This window comes from Lycorma delicatula, chromosome 12 (assembly GCF_047948215.1).
Source record: "Lycorma delicatula isolate Av1 chromosome 12, ASM4794821v1, whole genome shotgun sequence".
NCBI classification, from domain to species: Eukaryota; Metazoa; Arthropoda; class Insecta; order Hemiptera; family Fulgoridae; genus Lycorma; species Lycorma delicatula.
The window spans coordinates 73,087,490-73,109,344 of NC_134466.1; the positions used below are offsets into that span (position 1 = coordinate 73,087,490).

Below are 21,855 nucleotides of genomic sequence, written 5' to 3' on the forward strand. Positions count from 1 at the left end.
TCAATATTTTGTGTTTTATAATAATTTTATTATAAAATTACTGCATTACAATTGTGCAACTTATTTCATTTAAATATTAAGTTCAAAAATTTGGAATCTATGAAATTTATCCCTTAATTTAAATTCCAACAGTTCATTTTACCCTTTGAACAGGAAACAGATCTCAATTTATATCTGGAAAACGAAGCGATTTTGAACCCGTGTTCATATTAACTTATTAATTACTTATTGTCTCCCGTAGAACATGTACTGAAATTAATAACTAAAGATATATGTGTGTGCGTGTGCGCGCGCGCGCGCGAGTAAAACACACCCAATTATTCAAATAACTTTAATGAGAAAAAATCACTCTGAAAATTCATTTAAAAATTCAATCAAAATCGGTAATGAAATACAAAATTAAAGATAGAGTACCAAATTCCCGTCGCGGCTTCGCCCGCAATGTATGCGTACCTGTATAATTCAGAAATAGTAAATGTTTTCTTAATAATTAAACGCGGTCTGTTTCTCTCAGAGTTATCGCTATTTACAACTTACCGGATAAAATCTGTTTCGGTTCCGCCTGGCAGCTGAGGAGCTGTGCGTCTACAGGAAGGTCCGGTCGAATGAACATCTGATGCTTAACTGCCCTGCTCTTGGGGGAACCAGACGCCGGGCCAACCCTGGAGCGTAGAGGTCAAGAAGAAAATTGGCCGCTCACAAGCGGCGAATCGATGCGGCGAGAGCCGGACTGTCGGACCGTGCGGGAGATCCTCGCTTTGTTCAACCGGCATCCGTAGTTTACTTAAGGGAAAGAGTCTTAACGCCGCGGGAACCTAACCCTGAGTACGGCTGACCACCAGCCAATTATTATGGCTCCAAGCGCTATAAAATGGTGGACAGGTAGTCGCTAGCGTTCAGCGACCTAGGCGTGGCAGCGACGAAATAAATTTTATTATGGATGTCATATGTATTTTTTTAGAAGTTGACGGGGTGCGCCTACCTATTTTTGCAAATATATGACAAGTGAGCGGTTGGGACACGTAAGCCGATGGTGTATGGCACCGCGCTTAGTCGCTCACGCTGTTAGGTAAGCTACAGCAGCTATGTTAGGATACCGGTCGCTAAACTGTTTCGAGACTCGGTTGCCGTTTGCGGCACAGACATTCGGTCTTATGCTTCAGGGTGACCGAATCGGGTGGTAGCGGGAGAAACGTCAAGCAAACCAAATTACCGGATAAAATAAAATGTTTACGTAAAAGTCGTGTACCCAAAATCAAATTTTTAATGAAATCAGGGAACGGTTCAAGAATTACTTTACCCCTGGCACAAAAAATTCCAGCGGTTCCGTCGTCCTATTTTTCGGCGACGCAATAGTTACACAATTTATCGCGTTACCTTTTTTGAATATCTTTCAAATTTCAGGGTAATAATCAAAAATTAATTCGACACCTTAACATATTTCTCGAAATTTGAACTCGATTTTGAGTCGATCGTAAATTTTTGGGAATGCTCTGGCGTAGATTCACATCGTCTGCGATCATAAATTTTACAAGTTCTTCCTATCTGTGACCTCCCGTCCTAGGGGTTATGAAAAAAAAAATTAATTAGAAATCGATGCAATTAAATGTGAACGATTTACCCTGATGGAACTTCTTAACTCAGGATATAAAAATCTACAGAGTGCTACTTTACTAGCGCGAGGATGAGCTTTCGCGTATCGACAACGACATTAAATTTAGTAAAACGCAAAATAACTTTCTGAAGAATTCGGTGTCGATATGAAGATTCAACATTTCTCAGACAAAACTATAGTAATAAGTAAAAATAGTCATCGTTGACTTTAATATTAATATCGCACAAATCTGATTTAACGTACATTACTATATTATTCCAAGTTGATCTTTTATAGACGATGACGTGAAATTTAGTAAATTAAATGGTAACTTTGTAAAGAATTAGATATCGACATAACGACCGGTATAGAAAATGATAATCGATATAGACTACGAGATTAAATTTAACAAAGAAGTTCTACGATATTTCTTTATACATTTTTACTTCCTCGTAAGAAGTAAGTAAAGTATTGTAATCGCCATAAATTTCGGTTTTCAGATTTCAAAGGAAACATCCATTTTGACTAACCCTGAATCCATTTTGACCAGCTTCGGCGTGACGTCTGTACGTACGTACATATGTATCTCGCATAACTAAAAAACGATTAGCCGTAGAATATTGAAATTTTGGATTTAGGACGATTGTACCATCTAGTTGTGCGCCTCCCCTTTTGATTGCAATTGACTGGACCAAAAGTGTCCAAAATCCAAAAAAAATTGGATTTTAGACTTTTTCATAACTGCAGTAATAAGCCCTGATCGAGAGATTTTGAATGACATATCATAAGCGGTAATTACTTTTTGGTTCCGTAGTTACAGCCAAATAAAATTTTAATTAATGAAATATTTGTATCTTACAAGGAGAGCGCCCATAGGCTCTAATCAGACTTCATTTCCTTTTTTTTTTTTGTTTAAATATATTGATTTACTAACCTCTGATAATAAAAAAATTACGATAAATAATAATTTAATAACAATAAAAAAAAATCATGTTATTAATGAAATAAAATTTTATGTACTTTTCATTTTAATTCAAATATGTTTATAATTATTAATAAATCAATATATTTAAATTAAATTTTTTTTTTAAATATATGTTTTATTTAACCACATAACTACTTCAGCGATGTGAAACAAAATATATATACATAAAATGCTGGTACGGACACCACTAAAAAATGTGGTGCAATGTTGTGTCTACCACAACGCGATTGTGTAAGCGACCACTTTATTAAAGAATTGGAAGATCGTATCTCGCTTTCAAATGAAATAAGTTTAAATTAAGTGCAGCAAAAAATGTGTATATGTAATTTAATAACAGTACAAGGAAGATTTTTTATATATGATTTATATAGTAGTGAGATCGGTGAGATGTGTACGACGGTAAACATTCCGGAGTTCATAAGAAAGCTACATTAAAAATTTCGTAATCATTAGTCAGTAATTTTCGCGTTTATCGGTGAAAAAAAGGAAAAGTTGTTGTTTCTTTATAAAGGCCTATCAAATCTTACTGACGTTTCAAAACGAGGAAAATTAAACAACGCCAAATAAAAATAAAATATTCCTTTTTTTCTTAATATTTAAAAAAAGTATGTATTACATTTATTTTAATTTTAACAGACTTCAATAAAAACAGAAAGTTCTCAAAATCGACCTTCATATATAAATTTTATTTAGTTATTAATATTATTATACCGTTTAAAGTTTAAAGGTTCGCTTTAAATTTAACGTTATTTAAATCGTTTAAAGTCACATCTTTATTTAAACATTTATTAACTTAAAATTCGAAATGGAGTGAGATTTTTATCACCGTTTAATCTTTGTACGAGGAATAATCACTACTACAATGGTGATTTTTAATCTTATTTTATAGTTGTGTTTATATTTATGATTATAACGATGTTTTTTTTAAACGATACTCAAATATACTTTTAAAAAGAATACCGGAAAATATAACAAGAGTATTTCGTATAACAAAACGATACTTCAGTTTACCAGAAAAGGCCTTATTAACTTCAATAAATTACCGAACCGTTTAAAAGATAATTAAAAGAATTCCCTTTTCAAAAATAATATTACTCTGTTAATGAATTTTCAAATAATATAAAAATATAATATACAAAACCCCCAATTTTCTGTAGTCCGTTCCAGCCTGTTCGTAAATACGAGCTTAAGCGCGTAATTTAATTTTCGTTAAAGCCTTCTGAATTTTTTACGTTTTACGTTTAGTATCTTCACACAGTACTCTCATTTTAAGTAACTAAATCTGTACTTTGTGATATCGCTTTGATCAAGGTTTTTTTCATGGTTTCCCTTGATTCATCCAGGCAAATGTTAGAGCTGTTCACCACTTATATCCTACTCTACTAAAGGGCATTTGTGTGTGTGTGTGTGTGTGTGTGTGTGTCCGTTCTCCTTACCTAACCACCGGAATGTACCGATCGCTATCGGAAAATCCCGATTCGTTAGTACACGTCTCGTGGTGGCTAGGTGTTATATATGGATATATCGCACATATATATTAATATATTTTTTTATTTACGCGATTGTTTTTCTTCATAAAATAAAGAACTATTGCATGTAAAGTAAGACCGTAGTCCCGACGGGGGATCCGTGAGGGGTGGCGTCAAGACCGAGTCCCGGTGGGAGGACTCCCTTGGGGTCCCCTCATTAGAGGCATGGCGAATGATTAAAGCCGAGTCACGGTTAACCTTACTTCCTACCGAGGTAGTTTGAGGCGATGGCACCCCCTGGAGCTGTGTACAAGCTTAGTTGCGGATCCGGCTCAAGTGGTGGGATAAAAAAAGGGGAACGATAAAAAAAATAATGAACTATAACCAAAAAGTAGGCGCCGGAAAGTACCGATCACCAGCGGAAAATACCGATTCGTTAGTATCAATTTCTAGAATTAAATTTCTAATTTAACTTTCGTTATATCGATTTTCATCATTCAAAAAACAAATATTTTTACACAAGAGGTAATCAATTTTGGACACCTAATAATCCCATTCGGGAGACGCCGCCCGCCCGGTAAGCCTAGCTGCGGAGGGTATGCCTACGACACGCCTCTGCAACCAGTTAATTTATATAACTGTGTATCATTATGTAAGGATCAGAATAAAATATTTATTTATTTATAAATAGAATTTTTCTTTTTCAAAAAAAAATCGTAAATTCCAGAAAAACTTAGCGTATGTTTATTTAACAGCCTCTTTATGTCGTTTGACGGGAACGGTATTAATTTTATATCTATACCGGATAATTTTTACATAAGTATATTTAAATTTTAAATAAAAATATTAAAAAAATAAAAATAAATTACAACCGCCTTAATAAGAAATTCTGAACATTTTTTAAATTCTTTAAAAATAAATGGATCTGACTTACAAATCGTCTCTTAATTGGAAGTTACTTAAATAATTCTTGTTTTTAATTAGACACCGACACAAAAATGCTGGAAAAGTACCGCACGACTTTCCTCGATACTAATAATAAGAATTAAAAATTAGAGGCAAAAAAATAGATATAATTTTTCAGAGGCGGGGAAGAAACATTTTTCTAAAAATATTCATATAACAAATCGGCTTAAGTAAAGTTTTCTCTTCGATAAAAGCTGTAATAAGAAAAATAAAATTAAAAAAAAAAGTTTGATCCAGGGTCAATGTTCAATCATTTTATTAAAATTTAACACCCTTTCTTGATTACTTGACACATATTAAGTATAATTTCAAATAATTTTTGAAAAATATTTAAACCGAAGGGATATAGAGCAAAAGAACAGAACATTTATACCGTATTTACTCGCGTAATTCATGCACTTTTTTGACCGTAATTTTTTATATAAAAGTAACAGCGTGATTTATACGTGGGAAAATTTATAATGAAATCAAATATTAAAATCAATGCGAAAATTATATTTGCTTTACTTTATCGTCGATCGAATATTTTACTTTTGAATATTTAAATAAAATATCGTTTAAAAATTCACGTTCGTGAATTACCCGAGTAAATACGGATACGGTTTTTCAATTTAAAAAAAAAAATCAACCCCGGTTGAGTTTTAATAAATACTTTTTTGGTCTTAAAAAATAAAACGGTATATATACATAGACTGTAGGCGAGAAATTTGTTTTAATAAAGTTTCCTATAAAAATACCTGAAGAAAATCGAAATCGGTTTTTTCACGATTTCCCCTTACCCCCCTTATAGAACTAAAAAAAAATTAATAAGACAAATGATCCGTAGATTTAAATATTGGAGATGAATTTGAAAAAAAAATCGGTCCGGTCTATCCTGAAATATATGTCTAAAAGCAATGCGACACACATGCGCGTACTTATGTACATTTTTTTTTCTAGATAAATTACTTGGAATGTAAAATGTTAAGATTTGCAAAAAAACCGATACCCTATTTTTAACAAGCCTTCGGTCAAAAATATAATTTTTTACACCAAAAATTAATTTACAGATCAGGAAAAGGTTTTTGAAAGTACATGTTTGGAGCGTAGCTTTATACGGAAGTGAAACTTGGACGATCGGAGTACCCGAGAAGAAAAAATTAGAAGATTTTGAAATGCGGTGCAAGAGAATGATAAAAATCAGACGGGTGGATAAAGTGACAAATGAAGAGGTGTTACGGCAAATCGATGAAGAAAGAAGCGTTTGGAAAAATATAGTTAAAAGAAGAGACAGACTTATAGGCCACATACTAAGGCATCCTGGAATAGTCGCTTTAATATTGGAAAGACAAGTAGAAGGAAAAAATTGTGTAGGCAGGCCACGTTTGGAATATGTAAAAAAAATCGTTAGGGATGTAGAATGTAGTGGGTATACCGAAATGAAACGACTAGCACTAGATAGGGAATCTTAGAGGGCTGCATCAAACCAGTCAAATGACTGAAGACAAAAAAAATTCTAGATATATTCGGCGGAAAAATAAAAATATCTATGAAAAAATATAAAAAACTGTTTTTATTTTTAGCGCGATTAAAAAACGGTTTTCTCTATATTTTTACTTAATTTTAAAACGAAATGATTTTCCATCATTTTTTCAAAAAATATTTTAATTATAAAATAAAATTAATTAAAATGATTTTAATTAAATTAGCGAGATCGTACTGCATTTTCTTTTTTTGTGTTCTTAATAAAAATGTTCTAGACAAATACAAACCTCTTATTTTTTTTACATTACATAAAAAAAAAAATAAATAATATATAATATTATATTTAATAAAATTTCCAGAACCTCATTATAAAAACCGGTTAATTTGTACGATATTAAGAAGAAAAGATCAATATTCGATTAAAAATTAAATTTAATATTTATAAAAACTGTAATTACTTAAAAACTCACCGATTTTATGACAGCATAAAAAAATTACTGTCTCTATAAATTAATTATAAAAAAAACAAACAACAAACTATTAACCAACACACAAACACACGCGGCGTTTAAGATGTACGTAATATTGTACAAGTACTAAAAGAAACTGATGTTGTGAACGACTTATATTTGACAAAACGCCTCAAGGACATCTGGGTCCACACGGGTATTATATATTAAAATTAACTTCTCCTACCAAACGAATTTACTTGAATCAAGTTTATTATTAATGAGTGTTCGAAACATAGGATTTATATAATATATATAAATTTACTTAATACACATATAGACAGGTTACTTTGTTATTGAACTACCTTGCCGATATTTCCCATTTCATTAACGCTGTACACAAATTTTTAAAAATCAACCTTACTTATAACACGTTACATTTTAAATTATATTCCCGTAAATACGAATATTTATCTCTCTTTACGTTTTTCTGTTCCTCCGATTTACTTATCTAAATAAGATTTTACCAAAAATTTCTCTCTATAGATTAGAACCTGTACAAATTTTACCGGTCCGACCAATTTTTCAACCGGCCTTCTGTCAAAGTACTATCTATTATGTCTCTCATCTCCTCTCTCTATCTATACTATTTTTCTTATCGTACACGTTTCATTACGTAGAACGGAACGAAAAATTTTAATTCTGCATTTAATAATAGTAAATTCCACTTTGTTTAGGTTTAATTTACTAAGCGTTTGGCACCGCCGGTATTAATACACTCGTATAAATTAAAATTCCGCTTACCAACAATTTATAAAAGTGTAAATCCTAGTACTTTCGGAACTGTTACTCCATCTTCAGGGATTTTCAGGGACGTTAATTTAAACTCAAATCGATAATCAATTATTGAAAATTTAATCGTTACGTTTACGTAACGTTATGAAGTTATATAATTCACGTTTCATTACCGCCGTTACGTATTCGCATTTCATTAACGTCATGACGTTACATAAACATAACGTTTTAATTTTAAATACGAGTCCCTGAAAATCCCTGAAGATGGGGTAACAGCTCCGAAAGTACTAGGATTTACACTTTTTTAAATTTTTGGTAAGCGGAAATTTAATTTATACAAATTCCATTCTACTTTCCCGACGTTAAATCGGTTGTTGCAGATAGAGAATAGCTATAAAAAGAAAGTATAGCGATCTGCCAAAATTTATGTATCGAGTTTTATGCGAATGATGACATCAAAAGACCTCCCCTTAGTCGAAAAAAAGTTACCGAAATTTCAGGAAGATATATGTGAAGCCTGTATTTAGAGCGATAACTTCGGACTGGATCCGTATAAATTCTTCAAAAAACGCTAAAAGATTTCCTATACGTGGGCAATAATGCGTTAAATTTTAGAAAAAAAAATCGGGTAGCGACTGTGCGGGAGGGCGGGGGAGCACGGCCGTTGGTTTAACGTGAAACTTTACAGACCTTGAACGAAGTTCCTCCGAGCTACAGACCGACCGATGGGAGAGCCACCGTCGTATTTTTTTTTAACAAAACTCAAAGTCTACAGTTTAAAATTTTAGTTCCTTCATTTGGCCAACTCTACGGTTAAATTGGTCGGTGTGTATGTCAGCGAAATCACTTTTAGTGTAGCATCGAAATAAAAACAAACCGTCCATATTAAATTTAATTTTAATATAAAACAGACATTAAACGGTACATGATATTTATCTCGACTAATATTCGACGACAATTTTGCTCGACGTCGGTCTGTGATATGAGAAGTAAGAGACGTAAGGCGTAATAAGCGGCGGTACAGGTGCTCGCGCCGTCGGCGTAATTCACTAAGCACGCCGTGCCAGCTTTGTGAAGCTCCCGAAACAATCTCGCTCGGTCGGCAGCGAACATCGGAGCACCTGCGCGGGGTCCATAACCTCCCCTTTTCAAAGATACAAGTAATTTATATTTCCAGCTGGCTTTTCAGCGGGTAAGGCTGACATATTGAATTTTTATGATTTTTTACACGTTTATTTTGATGTTTTACACGCAAATATACACTTATTATTACTGAAATCGATCTACTCTAAACACAAGCACACGAATCTCCTCTAGGTCGTGAACTACGCTGAATGGAAATGAACGAGAGCACCATTTTTGGCCGATATACGCTGTGCACCCTCCCCGGCAACCCGCTCGCCAGTGACGCAAACTCGAAATCGTATCGGCGAGATGACCGTATAAGTTATAAAATGACTAATAGTTAGGGAGTTATTAAGGCAGGACGATGTAGACCTTTTGGTTACGCTACAAATTTCTGTTCTGGTACCCGTATGTTTCGGTGTGATTTGAAAGACCTTTCACGTCAAAAAGGGCAAAGGTAAAGGTGATTTTCGCTGTTTTAACTTTTGACGTTTTGTTTAGCGATCGTACAAGTTTTAGTACGATGAAAATATCGGTTACGTTATTTAAAAGTTTAATCATTCAGTCGATCGGATTGAATGACGTGGGATATCTATCGTCATTTACAAACAGTTCTTTTTTTTATATCGAACTAAAAAGTTGAAATTTGACACAAATTTTGACATATATATTTTACAGCGACTTAATCCGGATTTTCAACCCGTCGGACTAAAGGGAGAGAATCACAGTATCGATACTTTTTTGTTTACCGTCTATTACACCCTTAAAAAACGAAGCTTTTAAAAATTCATTTCAGACATTTAACTGCACCATATCGAGCCGATTTACTGAAATAATAAAATTCGGATAAATAAGCTTTAAACCAGCCAATAAAGAAAAAAAATGAACGGGAACCGTAATTAAAATATCAATTTTTAAACAAATTTATTTTCAATATCGAAAACAGGGTTATACTAGTATTTATGAAGGCAACAGGGCAATATAAAAAAAACAAAACATCGTACTCGCAGGACCTCACCTAAAAATTATTATGTTTTTTAAAATTATAATATTGAAGTCCTAGCTTTATTAAAAATTAGTTTTTCTTTTATAAACCCACCTGGTTGGTCTAGTGGTGAACGCGTCTTCCCAAAGCAACTGATTTGGAAGTCGAAAGTTCCAGCGTTCAAGTCCTAGTAAAGTCACTTATTTTTACACGGATTTGAATACTAGATGGTGGATACCGGTATTCTTCGGTGTTTGGGTTTCAATTAACCACACGTCTCAGGAACGGTCGAACTGAGACTGTACACGGCTACATTTCATTTACACTCATGCATATCATCCTCTGAAGTATTATCTGAACGGTAATTACCGGAGGCTAAACAGGAAAAAATAAAGTGAACTACAAGTAACCCCTCCTTGCCATAACGGACCGGTGAGAAGACGATATGTACGACACGCGAACGAGATATTGTCTTGCAAAGACTCCGGCCGACCGTTCTTGAGGTGTGCGTAATTGAATCCCAACCACTAAAGTACACCAGAATTCAATGTCTAGTATTAAAATCCGTACAAAAGTAACTAATTTTTCCTAGGATTTGAACTTCAGAACATTAAAATTCAACGATCAGAAGATGGATTATATAATTAATTGTGTTGTATTTAATAAAGCTGTTCTTATCAAATTTTACTTTCCCGGCGAATGTAGGTACTCTAGCTATAATCGCCGAGTAAGTAAGTTCATACCTACTTTTTCCCCGTTTATATTAAACGGGAAAGAAGTACGGTGATCGTGTCGAAAAAGGAGATCAGGTTTTTAGCAAATCTTTTACGTTTTAGGGTCCGACTACTTCATATAGATCACGGTTTCTCAATCTAGGGATCGAAGTGATATGAATGAAAGGGAAGATCTCTAAATTAGCCTACAACTTTACACGTGAACAATACAAAACTCATTTTACGAGAAAAAAACTATTATAAACATTTTACATACATTTATAAGTTTGTACATACGTAAAGAAAATAAATTAATGAGACGGTCGCGTTTGTTTCGCATTCAAAGGCTTCTTCATATGCGGACCCTATCTTAGAAATACGCACAAAAGCAAACTGTTTTCAAGCGATAAAAGACTATTCCTATATTTAGTTTTTAGCTCGACAGTAGAAGAAAATCCATTTTACAAAGATATGACGTGGCGAAAGGGAATAATATTTTCAACGCTTCTGTAACTAAATGTCCATATTAACTTCGACGAGCAAGCCAAAACGTACATAAATCTTCAGATCTGAATCGTAATTGTACGTTTTATCGGCAGACATTTAGAGGAATCTCAACCGGTAACTTAGCAGCTGCAACAACGTATTCGATAAATGAACTCTTCCAGAAATCATTTTTATCTTCCGGAAAATGCTCCGCCGATAGAATTTTCAGCTCGTGCAAACGCATCTTCACGCTATCCAAACTGTAGTGATTAATAGTCTTCTTCTTCATCAAAAGTTTTCTCTATAATCGGAAACGTATCAAAATTTTTCCTTTCAAGGAATTTTGTCGTTAATAAAATCTTTTTATCACGTCCTTGTAAATTCCCCCGTTTAAATGCGAGAATACATCAGCTAATTAAGCCGACAGCAACGTATACTCATTTTTTATCCTGGAAAAATATTATTAATTCACCTCGCAAATCCAATAACCGGGTTAACACTTCCCCCCCGATAAACTTCTGCACGGAAAAGAAGAGGTTTTTTCTTTTCGTCCATTTCATCGGGTAGTTTAGTAAACAGCCTATTCTCTAACTGTCGACTTTTTAATAAAACGGACCGGTTTTACAGCTATACAAAGAATCTATTTGAGATTTTCCGGCGCATTTTTTGTGGAAAGAGCATGTCTGTAATGGAAGCAGTGCGTCCATTCCGCCCTTGGTATAAGATCTTTTGCTGTTTTCAGAAATTCACTTTTCTTTTCTGTTATGGCCTTTGTACCACCACTGCATACAGCAATACATTTTGTCCAATAGTTTTTAGTAGCTTCATACTAAGTGTTCAAACGAGTCATATGCGCGTTAGAAAATGACACTCACAGCTAATATTACGTAAGCAGACAAATTTACAAGCAGCACGTACACATGGAACTGGAACCTGTAAATCGCTTGTATACTTCATACAAGGATGTTCATTTCCGTCGCTATCACAGTTAAACAGTTCTTAGTTTCATCGGGTTGTGGTCGGCGGGGATCGCGAAATATTCATTATATACATTTTTTTTTTTTTTTTTAGTTTTTAATGGTGGTGAGCTGAAAAGGCTGAGAATCGACCAGAAAACATACATACGTGTCACATTGATTTTGGTCTCATATATACGAGGTCTGTAAATAAAGTAATGAGACCGGTTCGGAAAAACGTTTTATTTACTTTTCAATTATACGTGGACTCTATCACCTTCGAAATAGTTTCCTGGGAAATCACGCTTCAAACGGATTTCCCACTCTTCATAGCAGGGTTGAAACTCAGAAACCGGAATATCCTTCAGACGGTCGGTTACACTTTTTTTTATATTTTCTACTGTTCCAAAATGGTGTTCTTGAGGTGTTTTTTTTAAAGTCGGGAACAGGAAAAAGTCGTAAAGACTCAAGTCAGGTGAATAAGGTGGTTCAAAAACTACAGAAATGTTTTTCTTTGCCAAAAACGTATTGATTGAGAGGCAGTATGACAAGGTACATTGTCGCGAAGCAGCATCCGGTTGTCTTTGATGGCCGGTCTCATGGGGCGGCTCTTTTCCCCGGTCTTTCAAGAATTTCTCGGAAAACATATTGATTTACAGTCTAACCTGCAGCCAAAAACTCATTATGGACAATGCCATTACTATCGAAGAAACAAATCAGCAAGGTTTTGAACTCTGATTCGCTCGTTTTTGCTTTTTTGGGACGCGGTGACTTTGAAGTGTGCCGTTCCTTGCTCTGGCGTTTTGTTTCCGGGTCGTACTTAAATATCCAAGATTCATCACCGGTAATAACATTTTTTTAGAAAATCAGGATCGGTTTCATCGCCTAGAAGATCGCGGCACACATCCACCCTGTTGTTATTCTGTTCAACGGTGAGCTTTTTTTGGAACTAATTTTGCACAAGCTTTTTTCACGTCCGATTCATTTATCAAAATTTGATGGACTGCGGTACGGTTGAAATTCAATCGTTCTGCGATCATTGTGAAAGTTAATCGCCGGTCGTACAGTATCAAGTCTCTGATTCGCTCGGCATCGTCGTTACGTTTTTACGTCGACGGTCTTCCAGAGCGTGGATCGTCCGCAACTGATTCCCGGCCATCTGAAAATGCTTTAAACCATCTAAAAGCTTGGGCTTGTGACAGAGCGTCATCTTCTTACGCCCTTTTCGATTTTTAAAAAGTCTGTGAGGATTATCGCACAGAGTTTAACACAAAAATCGATCGCACAACGTTGCTCGTAGTAAGTATCGCTCGATTTTGTAACGCAAAGCAAAAACTCGTTTCACTAAAAGTTTATTTACGTTCACGTGTAAGCGTAAGCGATAGATAAAAGATATTAATACCTATTATAAATCAACTGTTCGTATAACCATATGGTTACAAGTAACTTTACAGTGTTGCCACTTTGGTCGCCGAAAAAACTAATCTCATTACTTTATTTACAGACCTCGTATATATATCAGGACTGATCGAACCGTTTTTCTCCAAATCTAACCCTAATATTTTTATAAATGGGGTATCGATCATATTAATTTTTTCTTCAAAATCCGTTAAAAGGATGGAGGGAAATATCGCGAAATAACCGATTTCGATTTTCTTCAAAAGATATTTTAGAAAAAAACTTTGTCAAAGCGAATTTATTATTTACAACGCATACGTAAATGATCCAAAATTCTTTTTTTTTTCAAAAAATCGACCTGCACTTCTTAAAATTGAAATATATCTTTTTTGTTCCTTCCCTCTATCTCTCTTCGGTTCAAATATTTTTGGAAAATTTATACTTCATATACAGAACTGTCTTGAAATGTCTATATTTCTTTTAAGATTATAAACCTCGGGCTTAAAATACAAAAAAAAGTTTTAAAATCGTATTTTTCTTCTTGTAGCCTATATCGAACGGTGCGTCTTAATCAAATTTGTTAAGCTTAACATATATATGAAATTTATTCCCCGGCTCTAAAAATATATAATCTGTTTTTTGGATTATATTTTCTTCATTACTTAAAGAGCTATTAAAATCAAAGTAGAGTTGGCTTTTTTTTTTTTTTTTTTTTGTCTTCAGTCATTTGACTGGTTTGATGCAGCTCTCCAAGATTCCCTATCTAGTGCTAGTCGTTTCATTTCAGTATACCCTCTACATCCTACATCCCCAACAATTTGTTTTACATACTCCAAACGTGGCCTGCCTACACAATTTTTCCCTTCTACCTGTCCTTCCAATATTAAAGCGACTATTCCAGTTTGCCTTAGTATGTGGCCTATAAGTCTGTCTCTTCTTTTAACTATATTCTTCCAAATGCTTCTTTCTTCATCTATTTGCCGCAATACCTCTTCATTTGTCACTTTATCCACCCATCTGATTTTTAACATTCTCCTATAGCACCACATTTCAAAAGCTTCTAATCTTTTCTTCTCAGATACTCCGATCGTCCAAGTTTCACTTCCATATAAAGCGACACTCCAAACATACACTTTCAAAAATCTTTTCCTGAGATTTAAATTAATTTTTGATGTAAACAAATTATATTTCTTACTGAAGGCTCGTTTAGCTTGTGCTATTCGGCATTTTATATCGCTCCTGCTTCGTCCATCTTTAGTAATTTTACTTCCCAAATAACAAAATTCTTCTACCTCCATAATCTTTTCTCCTCCTATTTTCACATTCAGTGGTCCATCATTGTTATTTCTACTACATTTCATTACTTTTGTTTTGTTCTTGTTTATTTTCATGCGATAGTTCTTGCGTAGGACTTCATCTATGCCGTTCATTGTTTCTTCTAAATCCTTTTTACTCTCGGCTAGAATTACTATATCATCAGCAAATCGTAGCATCTTTATCTTTTCACCTTGTACTGTTACTCCGAATCTAAATTGTTCTTTAACATCATTAACTGCTAGTTCCATGTAAAGATTAAAAAGTAACGGAGATAGGGAACATCCTTGTCGGACTCCCTTTCTTATTAGGGCTTCTTTCTTATGTTCTTCAATTGTTATTGTTGCTGTTTGGTTCCTGTACATGTTAGCAATTGTTCTTCTATCTCTGTATTTGAACCCTAATTTTTTTAAAATGCTGAACATTTTATTCCAATCTACGTTATCGAAAGCCTTTTCTAGGTCTATAAACGCCAAGTATGTTGGTTTGTTTTTCTTTAATCTTCCTTCTACTATTAATCTGAGGCCTAAAATTGCTTCCCTTGTCCCTATACTTTTCCTGAAACCAAATTGGTCTTCTCCTAACACTTCTTCCACTCTCCTCTCAATTCTTCTGTATAAAATTCTAGTTAAGATTTTTGATGCATGACTAGTTAAACTAATTGTTCTGTATTCTTCACATTTATCTGCCCCTGCTTTCTTTGGTATCATAACTATAACACTTTTTTTGAAGTCTGACGGAAATTCCCCTTTTTCATAAATATTACAAACCAGTTTGTATAATCTATCAATCGCTTCCTCACCTGCACTGCGCAGTAATTCTACAGGTATTCCGTCTATTCCAGGAGCTTTTCTGCCATTTAAATCTTTTAATGCTCTCTTAAATTCAGATCTCAGTATTGTTTCTCCCATTTCATCCTCCTCAACTTCCTCTTCTTCCTCTATAACACCATTTTCTAATTCATTTCCTCCGTATAACTCTTCAATATATTCCACCCATCTATCGACTTTACCTTTCGTATTATATATTGGTGTACCATCTTTGTTTAACACATTATTAGATTTTAATTTATGTACCCCAAAATTTTCCTTAACTTTCCTGTATGCTCCGTCAATTTTACCAATGTTCATTTCTCTTTCCACTTCTGAACACTTTTCTTTAATCCACTCTTCTTTCGCCAGTTTGCATTTCCTATTTATAGCATTTCTTAATTGCCGATAGTTCCTTTTACTTTCTTCATCATTAGCATTCTTATATTTTCTACGTTCATCCATCAGCTGCAATATATCGTCTGAAACCCAAGGTTTTCTACCAGTTCTCTTTATTCCGCCTAAGTTTGCTTCTGCTGATTTAAGAATTTCCTTTTTAACATTCTCCCATTCTTCTTCTACATTTTCGACCATATCTTTTTTACTCAGACCTCTTGCGATGTCCTCCTCAAAAATCTTCTTTACCTCCTCTTCCTCAAGCTTCTCTAAATTCCACCGATTCATCTGACAACTTTTCTTCAGGTTTTTAAACCCCAATCTACATTTCATTATCACCAAATTATGGTCGCTATCAATGTCTGCTCCAGGGTAAGTTTTGCAGTCAACGAGTTGATTTCTAAATCTTTGCTTAACCATGATATAATCTATCTGATACCTTCCAGTATCGCCTGGCTTTTTCCAAGTGTATATTCTTCTATTATGATTTTTAAATTGGGTGTTGGCAATTACTAAATTATACTTCGTGCAAAACTCTATAAGTCGGTTTCCTCTTTCATTCCTTTTGCCCAGCCCGTATTCACCCACTATATTTCCTTCCTTGCCTTTTCCAATGCTTGCATTCCAATCTCCAACTATTATTAAATTTTCATCTCCCTTTACGTGTTTAATTGCTTCATCAATCTCTTCGTATACACACTCTACCTCATCATCATCATGGGCGCTTGTAGGCATATAAACGTTAACAATCGTTGTCGGTTTAGGTTTTGATTTTATCCTTATTACAATGATTCTATCGCTATGCGTTTTGAAATACTCCACTCTCCTCCCTATCTTCTTGTTCATCACGAAACCTACTCCTGCCTGCCCATTATTTGACGCTGAGTTAATTACTCTAAAATCACCTGACCAAAAGTCGCCTTCCTCTTCCCACCGAACCTCACTAATTCCTACTATATCCACATTCACCCTATCCATTTCCCTTTTTAAATTTTCTAGCCTACCAACCTTTTTTAAGCTTCTAACATTCCACGCTCCGACTCGTAGAATGTTATTTTTTAATTTTCTGGTGACCCCTTCCTTAGTAGTCCCCACCCGGAGATCCGAACGGGGGACTATTTTACCTCCGGAATATTTTACCAGGGAAGGCGCCTCCATTGTTGCTATGTGAAAATGCAGAGAGCCACATTTTCTTGGAAAAAAAGCAGCTGTAGTTTTCCATTGCTTTCAGCTGCGCAGTACTCAGAGGACTGAGTGATGTTGATACGGCCGTTTAAGTCATTGTGACTCACGCCCCTAACAACTACTGAAAGAGCTGCTGCCCTCTTTCAGGAATCATTCCTTAGTCTGGCTCTCAACAGATACCTCTCCGATATGGTTGCACCTTCGGTCCAGCTACTCTGTATCCCTGAGCACTCAAGCCCCCTCACCAACGGCAAGGTCTCATGATTCATAGAGGAGGGTAGAGTTGGCACCGATATTATATTCCGGACCCGAAACGAGAACAATTTTTTCATTACTTTCATAAAAGTTATACTTTATTTTATAAAAGTTTGACGTTTATCTATTTATACTTGACTTATGTACCCGGGAAAGTCGTGAAATACTTTCCCAGTCTTTTATTATGGTCTCCCTTGAACCATCCACCCAAATGTCTCTTAGGTAATGTTGATATTATTTCATAACGTTCAGAATATACGAGTTCATCATTTATTTAACGAACAAAAATGTCCAGATATATATATATATATATATATATAATGTTGTATTTTTCCTACAAATACAACAAAACATGTTTAAAAAAACTCATTAGGATATCCGTTGGAAAAATCGAATAATACTTTCGTTAATAATAAGTAGTTATTATTTGGAGGGTCATAGGAAATTTGTCGATCAGGTTACGATTTTGTAGGACATCGGGAAGTGTTCCATTACGTATCGGTTTATAATAAAGGACGTATAAACGAATATAAAGGATAAAAGAACTTTGCTATTGTATTACAATAATTCGGAACTGTACGACAGCTATGTTTTTTTTTGCGCGCACGCACGCATAAATAAAAATTGATTTTTCTTTCCGTAATGAATTTTTTTAATTAAAAAATAAATAAATAATACAGTACGGGGGAAAGATAAAAAGAATTAAGAATTAAACATACCACCCGACGTTTCCCCCCACTTAAAATAGCAGAGTAACAATTACATAACACGATCCGTAAAATAAAATCAAGGATACCAACTTAATGATAATTAAAGGTTTCATATGCATATTTCTTTTCTTAAAAAAACAGGAATATCATTTCTAAAAATTCATTAAAAGAAGGGCAAATATTACGGGTCGGTAAAAAATTCGTACTAACTACTTACTAGTTTAATAAATACGTGTTAACGTTGAATAAAAAAAAAATATATATATAAATAAAATTTTATGTAACAGAAAAAAGGGAGAGAAATTTAAGACGTAAAAGAATAATACATTACAAATACTTCTAAAAGTACACGTTTTTTAAGCTTAAGAAAATAAAAATAAAACGCTTATAAAATAAAGATAATTTTTATCTCTATTTTTAATTTATATATTAAAAAAGATAACACGGATCATTTTTTTATTAGTAAATCATTACGTACTTTTAGGTAGATTTCATAAGAAAGCTACCTATTGTAATAGGTACCGTGATTCGACTTTCAGAAAACTTCAATATATCTTAGCGTTTCAAATTTCCCAGACCCCAAAACCAACGACAGCTCAAAAATTTATATATATATTTCACTTTCTTGTGGACAAGATAACAGCCGTAATTTTGCGCCAGTAACTTTCAAATTTTTCTTTAAAAATAACTCGTCCCAAAATGTCAGACGAATTCGTTAACGGCCAAAATCGGACCGTGGGGGTGGAAATGGGGGGGAGCTTATTCGAAAAAAAATATCGCTATAACATGCTTATTAAGTAAAATATCGAATTCGTTTAAAGCTTCCGCTATTCTTTGGATAAGAGTCTAAAACTTTTCTAAGTAAATTCTTTTGATATCACCGACCTTCGGCCCAAGGGGGTGGAAAAATGGGTTTTTGAAGAAAACAAAAATGATACCTTCTTTAATAGGCACAGTATCGAACCGGTTTAAAGTGGTTGTAAGTCCTATAAAAATTCCCTAAAATTTTTGTCTGAAACGATTTTTGATATGACCAACCCTTACGGCAAGGGATCACCAAAATATAGCCGGACTTGTAAGAAGATTGGCTTTTCGTACGCTAAACAAGTGAAACTTTTTTTCACATGCAACCGTTGTTGTATCGAGTATATTTGAAGTTTTTCTTAACTTTACCCCTTTCTTAGCACCGGTGAAATTTACTTCCTGAATTCCTACCTTCATATCTTCTGAATTAGTTTGGACCCGCTAGGTTGCGCCGGTGTTGAGATATTTACGAAAGAAATATACAAACAGACTTTCTTCTTTTATATATATATATAAAAAAGGCAATGTTCGTGTGAGTGTCCGCGTCGACTAAAACCTACTGGACCGATTCATGCGCGGGTTTTAGCAAAATGGTCCGCGTTGTCGGAAGGTATTGAAAAGCTATTGAAATCGTCGATCTTCAGCAGCAGAAAAAAGTTAGCCGGCTGCCAGACGGAACCGAAACAAATATCGGTTCAAATTTGCGCGGTTGGAGAGCGCTTGAGCTCCCGTTGCCCTTAAAAACAAACTAGAGTTGTACCGTTCCCCCAAGTCCTGTATAAATCTTTACAAGGAACTACCGTTCGTTAGTCGTGGCGTACCGTTCTTGTTGACATGTTTCCATCGCGGGACTGTAAAGCCTCGTGATGTAAAGCCTTTCGAGCGACTGTTCGAAATTTAGATTGGGGCTTGCAAATACTGTTAAAATAATTATCAAAAAACCATTTTCGGTTTTTTTTAATTTTAAAGTTTTAGGGGTGCGACGGTGTAAGGCGCGGCGGCTAAACCAACACAGTCACTGCCACTGTTACTGTAAGTGCGAAGCGAGTAGCTGTACCTGCCTGCGGTTACTTGACTAAAAAATCATAAAATACTCGTAAAAAACAAACTGACCGCGATGGAAAACGCAAGTAACCAAACAGCGCGGATGATGCCGCGACGGGGATGTATATATATATACGGCTCAAAAATACTGGATCAATTTCATAGAAAATTTAAATATGCTGTAGTAATGTATCTCAAGATGTGCAGGTGAAAATTTGATGAAGATTGATCGTGTCGTTTCTCAGTTTCAGTAACAATAGACAACATAATCTCAAATTGAGGTTATGTTGACTCTAATAGATGTGCTTTTCATACGCGCTTATGCAATGAGTTACAGTGGTGTGCGAGTTTAAGCTTGAAGAGCTTAAACTCTTCTCTACTCTTGTCTTAAACTCTACAGTCTTGTTTAAGACTGTAGAGTCTACTGTTCAATATATAGTGAATTGTACTCTTCAAATTCAATTCGTTTCTGACTGCAAATACTGAGGACATCGGAAACGAAAAGTCCGTCTTTTTTTCTTGATGAATTAATTCGCCAGAGAAATTTACATAGAAACTTTTAAATTGGAAAGGATAATCTCATGCCCGACCGGGATTCTAAGCCGGGACCCCCGGATGAAAAGCCGAGACGCTACCGTTCCATCAGGGAGATCGATGTTCAACCGGATAGTTTTAACGATTCAGCTGTTCATTTAAACAAATAAGGTATTATTTAGTTCATAACACTTGTTTAACATTTGATATTCGGTAAAAATAATATTGAGCAATTAATGATTAAAAAATCTAAATAACCGTCATTTTGGTATTTTTAAATTTATTTATTTTGTAAAAAAAAATGTTGGATACATGCACACCAAATTTCATTAAAATATTCCTATCTACTCTCAAGATATAAATATCAATTAAAAAAAAAAAAACAGGAAATTGCGAACTGATGTAAAATGAAGCGGAATAGACCATTTATCCACATTATTTATTTTGATATCCTATATCAGTCCCGTAAGTTTAGTCATACTTAGCGGGAAAACAGATTGCTCTTTGAAGTTTAAAAAATACAACGAAGCGATGAGGATGGATCGCTAGACCTGCCCGTTGATCTCTAAATAACTAGATAAAGGATTCTGTGTATTGTAATTGGTAAAATCTAGCGCCACCAAATGAGTGGCTAGAACTAAATAAAATGAAACTGCGCATGCGCAGAGGAAAGTGGAAGAGATAAAACCACGTTTTCAACCGATGCAGTAGAAGTGTTCTGATTTTGTATTTTGAACACCGATCTCTATATATAATTATATAATAAATTTTCTACAACTTTCTGTAAATTTCTGTTTGTGTTGTGAAAATGACCGTTCTTTTGCTTATTTGACTCGAGTAAAATAAACATCCTTACCATCACGATTAGAGTCGCGCAAGCGTACAACGGTTTTATTTATTCCCAGCATCTCATTCTGGGGTGCTGAGTACGCTTCAATATTGAACGCTTAATTATATTTTACGTCATAACGGAACGGAACGCAAAATTAGCGGGATTTTCATTATTTCTCCCTACAGATCGCAGAGTCTGGACAATGTCCCTTGCTGCTGTATCTTTCTATAATCGGGCGGAATATTGAGTGTTATTTTGTCACGGTTATATTGGTCGTTCGTGATTCGATTTGGGGCTCCCGCTGGTGGGTACGGCTGCGCTGCCGGGGTATGTTACCCGGGCGACCGGGGGCGTGGCTTCCCTCCGCCGGTGGCGATACTGATCGTGACTTGGTAATGCCACGCGAGACGCCGTGATGGGACCGGGTTGTGGCGCGGGGTTAGTCCCCGGCTCCTGCGCGAACCGGAATGAGGTTGTTTCCCTTGTTAGGTGACTTAAACCGGTCGACTTATTCGGGTGTAGCTCTGAATTTCTATGTTGCGTAAAACATAATTGTGATCGATACGAGTGTAGCACCGATTTAACTT

At 34.9% G+C, this 21,855-nt stretch overlaps 1 protein-coding gene across 2 annotated transcripts in view; it reads right to left on the reverse strand.

The window, feature by feature from the left end:
* Positions 1-21,855, reverse strand: part of LOC142333283 (very long chain fatty acid elongase AAEL008004-like) — a 379,873-nt gene that overhangs the window by 301,180 nt on the left and 56,838 nt on the right. The window contains exon 1 of one of the 2 annotated variants that reach the window (XM_075380300.1): positions 6,949-7,069. The exons of the other annotated variant lie outside the window; for it this stretch is intronic. The gene's annotated coding sequence lies outside the window, so the exon portion shown is untranslated. Of the gene's footprint in view, positions 1-6,948; positions 7,070-21,855 lie in introns of those variants that run through there. 2 annotated transcript variants of the gene reach the window in all.